We start from the raw sequence: 10355 nt of genomic DNA, 5'->3' as shown, positions 1-10355 counted from the left end.
GGATGTGAGAGAGAGGATGCCTCTGTATATCAGTGATTGAGTGTGAGAGAGAGAGGATGCCTCTGTATATCAGTGAGTGAGTGTGTGAGAGTGGGGATGCCCCTGTATATCAGTGAGTGTGTGAGAGAGACGATGCCCCCGTATTTCAGTGAGTGACTCTGAGTGAGTGAGTGTGTGAGAGAGGATGCCTCTGTACATCAGTGAGTGAGTGTGTGAGAGAGGGGATGCCCCTGTATATCAGTGAGTGTGTGAGAGAGGGGATGCCCCTGTATATCAGTGAGTGTGTGAGAGCGAGGATGCCTCTGTATATCAGAGTGAGAGAGAGAGGATGCCTCTGTATATCAGAGTGAGAGAGAGAGGATGCCTCTGTATATCAGTGTGTGTGTGAGAGCGAGGATGCCTCTGTATATCAGAGTGAGAGAGAGAGGATGACTCTGTATATCAGTGTGTGTGTGTCAGAGAGAGGATGCCTCTGTATATTAGTGAGTGAGTGTGAGAGAGAGATGATGCCTCTGTATATCAGTGAGTGAGTGTGAGAGAGAGAGGATGCCTCTGTATATCAGTGAGTGTGTGTGAGAGAGAGAGGATGCCTCTGTATATCAGTGAGTGTGTGTGTGAGAGGATGCCTCTGTATATTAGTGAGTGAGTGTGAGAGAGAGGATGCCTCTGTATATCAGTGAGTGAGTGTGAGAGAGAGAGGATGCCTCTGTATATCAGTGAGTGAGTGTGAGAGAGAGAGGATGCGTGTCCATATCAGTGATTGAGTGTGAGAGAGAGAGGATGCCTCTGTACATCAGTGAGTGTGTGAGAGAGAGAGAGGATGCCTCTGCATATCAGTGAGTGTGTGTGAGAGAGGATGCCTCTGTATATTAGTGTGTGTGTGTCAGAGAGAGGATGCCTCTGTATATTAGTGAGTGAGTGTGAGAGAGAGATGATGCCTCTGTATATCAATGAGTGAGTGTGAGAGAGAGAGGATGCCTCTGTATATCAGTGAGTGAGTGAGAGAGAGAGGATGCCTCTGTATATCAGTGAGTGTGTGTGAGAGAGAGGATGCCTCTGTATATTAGTGAGTGAGTGTGAGAGAGAGGATGCCTCTGTATATCAGTGAGTGAGTGTGAGAGAGAGAGGATGCCTCTTTATATCAGTGAGTGAGTTTGAGAGAGGATGCCTCTGAATATCAGTGAGTGAGTGTGAGAGAGAGAGGATGCCTCTGTATATCAGTGAGTGAGTGTCAGAGAGAGAGGATGCCTCTGTATATCAGTGAGTGAGTGTGAGAGAGAGAAGATGCCTCTGTATATCAGTGAGTGTGTGTGTGAGAGAGAGGATGCCTCTGTATATCCGTGAGTGTGTGAGAGAGACGATGCCCCTGTATATCAGTGAGTGACTCTGTGAGTGAGTATGTGAGAGAGAGGATGCCCCTGTATATCAGTGAGTTTGTAAGAGAGAGAGGATGCCTCTGTATATCAGTGAGTGTGTGAGAGAGAGAGGATGCCTCTGTATATCCGTGAGTGTGTGAGAGAGAGAGTATGCCCCTGTATATCCGTGAGTGTGTGAGAGAGAGGATGCCCCTGTATATCAGTGAGAGTGTGAGAGAGAGGATGCCCCTGTGTATCAGTGAGTGTGTGTGAGAGAGAGGATGCCCCTGTGTATCAGTGAGAGTGTGAGAGAGAGGATGCCTCTGTATCTCAGTGAGTGTGTGAGAGAGAGGATGCCCCTGTGTATCAGTGAGTGTGTGTGAGAGAGAGGATGCCCCTGTATATCAGTGAGAGTGTGAGAGAGAGAGGATGCCTCTGTATATCGGTGAGTGTGTGAGAGAGAGAGTATGCCCCTGTATATCCGTGAGTGTGTGAGAGAGAGGATGCCCCTGTATATCAGTGAGAGTGTGAGAGAGAGAGGATGCCCCTGTATATCAGTGAGTGTGTGAGAGAGGATGACCCTGTATATCAGTGAGTGTGAGAGAGAGGATGCCCCTGTATATCAGTGAGTGTGTGAGAGAGAGAGGATGCCCCTGTATATCAGTGTGTGTGAGAGAGAGGATGACCCTGTATATCAGTGATTGAGTGTGAGAGAGAGAGGATGCCTCTGTATATCATTGAGTGTGTGTGAGAGAGAGAGGACGCCTCTGTATATCAGTGAGTGAGTGTGTGAGAGAGGGGATGCCCCTGTATATCAGTGAGTGTGTGTGAGAGAGAGAGGATGCCTCTGTATATCAGTGAGTGAGTGTGTGAGAGAGGGGATGCCCCTGTATATCAGTGAGTGTGTGAGAGAGAGGATGCCTCTGTATATCAGTGAGTGTGTGTGAGAGAGAGGATGCCTCTGTGTATCAGTGAGTGTGTGACAGAGAGGATGCCTCTGTATTTCAGTGAGTGTGTGTGAGAGAGGATGCCTCTGTGTATCAGTGAGTGTGTGTGAGAGAGGATGCCTCTGTGTATCAGTGAGTGTGTGTGAGAGAGAAAGGATTCCTCTGTGTATCAGTGAGTGTGTGAGAGAGAGGATGCCTCTGTATTTCAGTGAGTGTGTGTGTGAGAGAGAGGATGCCTCTGTGTATCAGTGAGTGTGTGAGAGAGAGGATGCCTCTGTCTATCAGAGTGTGTGAGAGAGAGGATGCCTCTGTATATCAGTGAGTGTGAGAGAGAGAGGATGCCCCTGTATATCAGTGAGTGTGTGAGAGAGAGGTTGCCCCTGTATATCAGTGAGTGTGTGAGAGAGAGGTTGCCCCTGTATATCAGTGAGTGTGTGAGAGAGAGGATGCCTCTGCATATCAGTGAGTGTGTGAGAGAGAGGTTGCCCCTCTATATCAGTGAGTGTGTGAGAGAGAGGATGCCCCTGTATATCAGTGAGTGAGTGAGGGTGAGGATGCCCCTGTATATCAGTGAGTGTGTGAGAGAGAGGATGCCCCTGTATATCAGTGAGTGTGTGAGAGAGGATGCCCCTGTATATCAGTGAGTGTGTGAGAGAGAGAGGATGCCTCTGTATATCAGTGAGTGTGTGAGAGAGAGAGGATGCCTCTGTATATCAGTGAGTGTGAGAGAGAGAGGATGCCCCTGTATATCAGTGAGTGTGTGAGAGAGAGAGGATGCCTCTGTATATCAGTGAGTGTGAGAGAGAGAGGATGCCTCTGCATATCAGTGAGTGCGTGAGAGAGAGAGGATGCCTCTGTATATCAGTGAGTGTGTGAGAGGGAGGATGCCTCTGTATATCAGTGAGTGTGTGAGAGAGAGAGGATGCCTCTGCATATCAGTGAGTGTGTGAGAGGGAGGATGCCTCTGTATATCAGTGAGTGTGTGAGTGAGAGAGGATGCCTCTGTATATCAGTGAGTGTGTGAGAGAGAGGATGCCTCTGTATATCAGTGAGTGTGTGAGAGAGAGAGGATGCCTCTGCATATCAGTGAGTGTGTGAGAGAGAGGATGCCTCTGTTTATCAGTGAGTGTGTGAGAGAGAGAGGATGCCTCTGCATATCAGTGAGTGTGAGAGAGAGAGGATGTCTCTGTATATCAGTGAGTGTGTGAGAGAGAGAGGATGCCTCTGTATATCAGTGAGTGAGTGTGTGAGTGAGAGAGGATGCCTCTGATCTCAGTGAGTGTGTGAGAGAGAGAGGATGCCTCTGTATATCAGTGAGTGTGTGTGAGAGAGAGGATGCCTCTGTATATCAGTGAGTGTGTGAGAGAGGATGCCTCTGTATATCAATGAGTGAGAGAGAGAGGATGCCTCTGTTTATCAGTGAGTGTGTGAGAGAGAGAGGATGCCTCTGTATATCAGTGAGTGTGTGAGAGAGAGAGGATGTGAGAGAGAGGATGCCTCTGTATATCAGTGTTTGAGTGTGAGAGAGAGAGGATGCCTCTGTAAATCAGTGAGTGCGTGAGAGAGAGAGGATGCCTCTGTACATCAGTGAGTGTGTTTGAGAGAGAGGATGTGAGAGAGAGGATGCCTCTGTATATCAGTGATTGAGTGTGAGAGAGAGAGGATGCCTCTGTAAATCAGTGAGTGTGTGTGAGAGAGAGACGATGCCTCTGTATATCAGTGAGTGAGTGTGTGAGAGTGGGGATGCCCCTGTATATCAGTGAGTGTGTGAGAGAGACGATGCCCCCGTATTTCAGTGAGTGACTCTGAGTGAGTGAGTGTGTGAGAGAGGATGCCTCTGTACATCAGTGAGTGAGTGTGTGAGAGAGGATGCCTCTGTACATCAGTGAGTGAGTGTGTGAGAGAGGGGATGCCCCTGTATATCAGTGAGTGTGTGAGAGCGAGGATGCCTCTGTATATCAGAGTGAGAGAGAGAGGATGCCTCTGTATATCAGTGTGTGTGTGTCAGAGAGAGGATGCCTCTGTATATTAGTGAGTGAGTGTGAGAGAGAGATGATGCCTCTGTATATCAGTGAGTGAGTGTGAGAGAGAGAGGATGCCTCTGTATATCAGTGAGTGTGTGTGAGAGAGAGAGGATGCCTCTGTATATCAGTGAGTGTGTGTGTGAGAGGATGCCTCTGTATATTAGTGAGTGAGTGTGAGAGAGAGGATGCCTCTGTATATCAGTGAGTGAGTGTGAGAGAGAGAGGATGCCTCTGTATATCAGTGAGTGAGTGTGAGAGAGAGAGGATGCCTCTGTACATCAGTGAGTGTGTGTGAGAGAGAGGATGTGAGAGAGAGGATGCCTCTGCATATCAGTGAGTGTGTGTGAGAGAGGATGCCTCTGTATATCAGTGTGTGTGTGTCAGAGAGAGGATGCCTCTGTATATTAGTGAGTGAGTGTGAGAGAGAGATGATGCCTCTGTATATCAATGAGTGAGTGTGAGAGAGAGAGGATGCCTCTGGATATCAGTGAGTGAGTGTGAGAGAGAGAGGATGCCTCTGTATATCAGTGAGTGTGTGTGAGAGAGAGGATGCCTCTGTATATTAGTGAGTGAGTGTGAGAGAGAGGATGCCTCTGTATATCCGTGAGTGAGTGTGAGAGAGAGAGGATGCCTCTTTATATCAGTGAGTGAGTGTGAGAGAGAGAGGATGCCTCTGTATATTAGTGAGTGAGTTTGAGAGAGGATGCCTCTGAATATCAGTGAGTGAGTGTGAGAGAGAGAGGATGCCTCTTTATATCAGTGAGTGAGTGTGAGAGAGAGAGGATGCCTCTGTATATTAGTGAGTGAGTTTGAGAGAGGATGCCTCTGAATATCAGTGAGTGAGTGTGAGAGAGAGAGGATGCCTCTGTATATCAGTGAGTGAGTGTCAGAGAGAGAGGATGCCTCTGTATATCAGTGAGTGAGTGTGAGAGAGAGAGGATGCCTCTGTATATCAGTGAGTGTGTGTGAGAGAGAGAGGATGCCTCTGTATATCAGTGAGTGTGTGTGTGAGAGAGAGGATGCCTCTGTATATCCGTGAGTGTGTGAGAGAGACGATGCCCCTGTATATCAGTGAGTGACTCTGTGAGTGAGTATGTGAGAGAGAGGATGCCCCTGTATATCAGTGAGTTTGTAAGAGAGAGAGGATGCCTCTGTATATCAGTGAGTGTGAGAGAGAGAGAGGATGCCTCTGTATATCCGTGAGTGTGTGAGAGAGAGAGTATGCCCCTGTATATCCGTGAGTGTGTGAGAGAGAGGATGCCCCTGTATATCAGTGAGAGTGTGAGAGAGAGGATGCCTCTGTATATCAGTGAGTGTGTGTGAGAGAGAGGATGCCCCTGTGTATCAGTGAGAGTGTGAGAGAGAGGATGCCTCTGTATCTCAGTGAGTGTGTGAGAGAGAGGATGCCCCTGTGTATCAGTGAGTGTGTGTGAGAGAGAGAGGATGCCCCTGTATATCAGTGAGAGTGTGAGAGAGAGAGGATGCCTCTGTGTATCGGTGAGTGTGTGAGAGAGAGAGTATGCCCCTGTATATCCGTGAGTGTGTGAGAGAGAGGATGCCCCTGTATATCAGTGAGAGTGTGAGAGAGAGAGGATGCCCCTGTATATCAGTGAGTGTGTGAGAGAGGATGACCCTGTATATCAGTGAGTGTGAGAGAAAGGATGCCCCTGTATATCAGTGAGTGTGTGAGAGAGAGAGGATGCCCCTGTATATCAGTGTGTGTGAGAGAGAGGATGACCCTGTATATCAGTGATTGAGTGTGAGAGAGAGAGGATGCCTCTGTATATCAGTGAGTGTGTGTGAGAGAGAGAGGATGCCTCTGTATATCAGTGAGTGAGTGTGTGAGAGAGGGGATGCCCCTGTATATCAGTGAGTGTGTGAGAGAGAGGATGCCTCTGTATATCAGTGAGTGTGTGAGAGAGGATGCCTCTGTATATCAGTGAGTGTGTGAGAGAGGATGCCCCTGCATATCAGTGAGTGAGAGAGAGAGGATGCCTCTGTATATCAGTGTGTGTGTGTCAGAGAGAGGATGCCTCTGTATCTTAGTGAGTGAGTGCGATAGAGAGATGATGCCTCTGTATATCAGTGAGTGAGTGTGAGAGAGAGAGGATGCCTCTGTATATCAGTGAGTGAGTGTGAGAGAGAGAGGATGCCTCTGTATATCAGTGAGTGTGTGTGAGAGAGAGGATGCCTCTGTATATTAGTGAGTGAGTGTGAGAGAGAGGATGCCTCTGTATATCAGTGAGTGAGTGTGAGAGAGAGAGGATGCCTCTGTATATCAGTGAGTGAGTGTGAGAGAGAGAGGATGCCACTGTATATCAGTGAGTGTGTGTGAGAGAGAGGATGCCTCTGTATATTAGTGAGTGAGTGTGAGAGAGGATGCCTCTGAATATCAGTGAGTGAGTGTGAGAGAGAGAGGATGCCTCTGTATATCAGTGAGTGAGTGTGAGAGAGAGAGGAGGCCTCTGTATATCCGTGAGTGTGTGAGAGAGAGGATGCCTCTGTATATCAGTGAGTGAGTGTGAGAGAGAGAGGATGCCTCTGTATATCAGTGAGTGTGTGTGTGAGAGAGAGGATGCCTCTGTATATCCGTGAGTGTGTGAGAGAGAGGATGCCTCTCTATATCAGTGAGTGTGTGTGTGAGAGAGAGGATGCCCCTGTATATCAGTGAGTGTGTGAGAGAGAGGATGCCTCTGTATATCAGTGAGTGTGTGAGAGAGTGGATGCCTCTGTATATCCGTGAGTGTGTGAGAGAGACGATGCCCCTGTATATCAGTGAGTGACTCTGTGAGTGAGTATGTGAGAGAGAGGATGCCCCTGTATATCAGTGAGTTTGTAAGAGAGAGAGGATGCCTCTGTATATCAGTGAGTGTGAGAGAGAGAGGGTGCCTCTGTATATCAGTGAGTGTGTGAGAGAGAGGATGCCCCTGTGTATCAGTGAGTGTGTGTGAGAGAGAGGATGCCTCTGTATATCAGTGAGTGTGTGAGAGAGAGGATGCCCCTGTGTATCAGTGAGTGTGTGTGAGAGAGAGGATGCCCCTGTATATCCGTGAGTGTGTGAGAGAGAGAGTATGCCCCTGTATATCCGTGAGTGTGTGAGAGAGAGGATGCCTCTGTATATCAGTGAGTGTGTGAGAGAGAGAGTATGCCCCTGTATATCCGTGAGTGTGTGAGAGAGAGGATGCCTCTGTATATCAGTGAGTGTGTGAGAGAGAGGATGCCCCTGTATATCAGTGAGAGTGTGAGAGAGAGAGGATGCCCCTGTATATCAGTGAGAGTGTGAGAGAGAGAGGATGCCCCTGTATATCCGTGAGTGTGTGAGAGAGAGAGTATGCCCCTGTATATCCGTGAGTGTGTGAGAGAGAGGATGCCCCTGTATATCCGTGAGTGTGAGAGAGAGTGTATGCCCCTTTATATCAGTGAGTGTGTGAGAGAGGATGACCCTATATATCAGTGAGTGTGAGAGAGAGGATGCCCCTGTATATCAGTGAGAGTGTGAGAGAGAGAGGATGCCCCTGTATATCAGTGAGAGTGTGAGAGAGAGAGGATGCCCCTGTATATCCGTGAGTGTGTGAGAGAGAGAGTATGCCCCTGTATATCCGTGAGTGTGTGAGAGAGAGGATGCCCCTGTATATCCGTGAGTGTGTGAGAGAGAGTGTATGCCCCTTTATATCAGTGAGTGTGTGAGAGAGGATGACCCTATATATCAGTGAGTGTGAGAGAGAGGATGCCCCTGTATATCAGTGTGTGTGAGAGAGAGGATGACCCTGTATATCAGTGAGTGTGAGAGAGAAGATGCCCCTGTATATCAGTGAGTGTGTGAGAGAGAGAGGATGCCCCTGTATATCAGTGTGTGTGAGAGAGAGGATGCCCCTGTATATCAGTGAGTGTGAGAGAGAAGATGCCCCTGTATATCAGTGAGTGTGAGAGAGAGAGGATGCCCCTGTATATCAGTGTGTGTGAGAGAGAGGATGACCCTGTATATCAGTGTGTGAGTGAGAGAGAGGATGACCCTGTATATCAGTGAGTGAGTGTGTGAGAGAGGATGCCTCTGTATATCAGTGAGTGAGTGTGTGAGAGAGGATGCCTCTGTATATCAGTGAGTGTGTGAGAGAGAGGATGACCCTGTATATCAGTGTGTGAGTGAGAGAGAGGATGACCCTGTATATCAGTGAGTGTGTGTGAGAGAGAGGATGACCCTGTATATCAGTGAGTGAGTGTGTGAGAGAGGATGCCTCTGTATATCAGTGAGTGTGTGAGAGAGAGGATGACCCTGTATATCAGTGTGTGTGAGAGAGAGGATGACCCTGTATATCAGTGAGTGAGTGTGTGAGAGAGGATGCCTCTGTATATCAGTGAGTGTGTGTGAGAGAGGATGCCCCTGTATATCAGTGAGTGTGTGAGAGAGAGAGGATGCCCCTGTATATCAGTGTGTGTGAGAGAGAGGATGACCCTGTATATCAGTGAGTGTGAGAGAGAAGATGCCCCTGTATATCAGTGAGTGTGTGAGAGAGAGAGGATGCCCCTGTATATCAGTGTGTGTGAGAGAGAGGATGACCCTGTTTTTCAGTGAGTGTGAGAGAGAGAGAGGATGACCCTGTATATCAGTGTGTGTGAGAGAGAGGATGACCCTGTATATCAGTGAGTGTGAGAGAGAGAGAGGATGACCCTGTGTATCAGTGTGTGTGAGAGAGAGGATGACCCTGTATATCAGTGAGTGTGAGAGAGAGAGAGGATGACCCTGTGTATCAGTGTGTGTGAGAGAGAGGATGACCCTGTATATCAGTGAGTGTGAGAGAGAGAGAGGATGACCCTGTGTATCAGTGAGTGACACTGAGTGAGTGAGATAGAGAGGATTCCTCTGTGCATCAGTGAGTTTGTGTGTGAGAGAGGATGCTCGTGTGTATCAGTGAGTGACACTGAGTGTGTGTGTGAGAGAGAGGATGCCTCTGTTTTTCAGTGAATGACTCTGAATGAGTGTGTGAGAGAGGATGCCCCTGTATATCGGTGAGTGTGAGCGAGGATGCCCATGTATATCAGTGAGTGACTCTGAGTGAGTGTGAGGGAGAGGATGCCTCTTTGCATCAGTGAGTGAGTGTGTGTGTGTGTGAGTTGATGCCTCTGTATATCAGTGAGTGACCCTGAGTGAGTGATGTACAGAGGCATCCTCTCTCTCACACACTCACTCAGAGTCACTCACTGATGTACAGAGGCATCCTCTCCCTCACGCACTCACTCAGAGTCACTCACTGATGTACAGGGGCATCCTCTCTCTCAGACAGTGAGTGATTCTGAGTGAGTGTTTGAGAGAGAGGATGCCTCTGTGTATCAGTGAGTGAGTGAGAGGGAGGATGCCTCTGTATATCAGTGAGTGACTGAGTATCTGTGTGTATTTTGTGTTGGGGACAAGCGGCTGGATGATGAAACCCAACCTTTAACCATCAACAACTTGTAAAATCCAACACAGACTGGGATCGAACAAGTTAAATTGCCAGAAGACATGTGTCCGTATCACAGGTTGCATCACACATAGCAAGTGGTGTCAACGTGCAAAGTGCAGAAAGCTCTTACTCATATCAACCCAAAGTTTGAGGAGGTGAGTTCCCACAAACGGAAACCGTTCGCTTCTGTCTCTGCAAGTTTCAGCATTTTGCTGTTACTTTGTGTCACTCAGGGGCAGACATTTTGCGACCCACTTCGTTCCCCCTTCAGTTTGATTTTTTTTACCAGAACTTTTATTCAATCCCAGTGTTTTTTGATTAAAGGAGCACTGGGTTTCAATTCGACCCGAACATCCATCTGAGAATAATGGGGTCACCCGCATTTGGTGTTGATTAATTGTCTGCATTAGGTTTTATCTTTAATTCTGATCACCATCTGGTTTCCAACCAGAATCTCATTTCCATTCCCTGAGCTCGCTGATAACTTACAGCCGCCAAGTGGAAAAAAGTGCTTTGAACTTTGTGTCTCTGCACTTATGCTTGTTTTACATCGAACATATTATAACCCCGCCATTTCTCAACAACGGT

General features: G+C 48.0%; 1 pseudogene; it reads left to right on the top strand.

Annotated features, from left to right (window-relative positions):
- Positions 1-10355, top strand: part of LOC137317445 (zinc finger protein 271-like) — a 433617-nt pseudogene that overhangs the window by 106057 nt on the left and 317205 nt on the right.

This window comes from Heptranchias perlo, unplaced genomic scaffold (genome assembly GCF_035084215.1).
Source record: "Heptranchias perlo isolate sHepPer1 unplaced genomic scaffold, sHepPer1.hap1 HAP1_SCAFFOLD_62, whole genome shotgun sequence".
In the NCBI taxonomy this organism is placed as follows: Eukaryota; Metazoa; Chordata; class Chondrichthyes; order Hexanchiformes; family Hexanchidae; genus Heptranchias; species Heptranchias perlo.
Note: the sequence above shows the minus strand (reverse complement) of the source record. Positions and strands in the feature narration are given on the sequence as shown.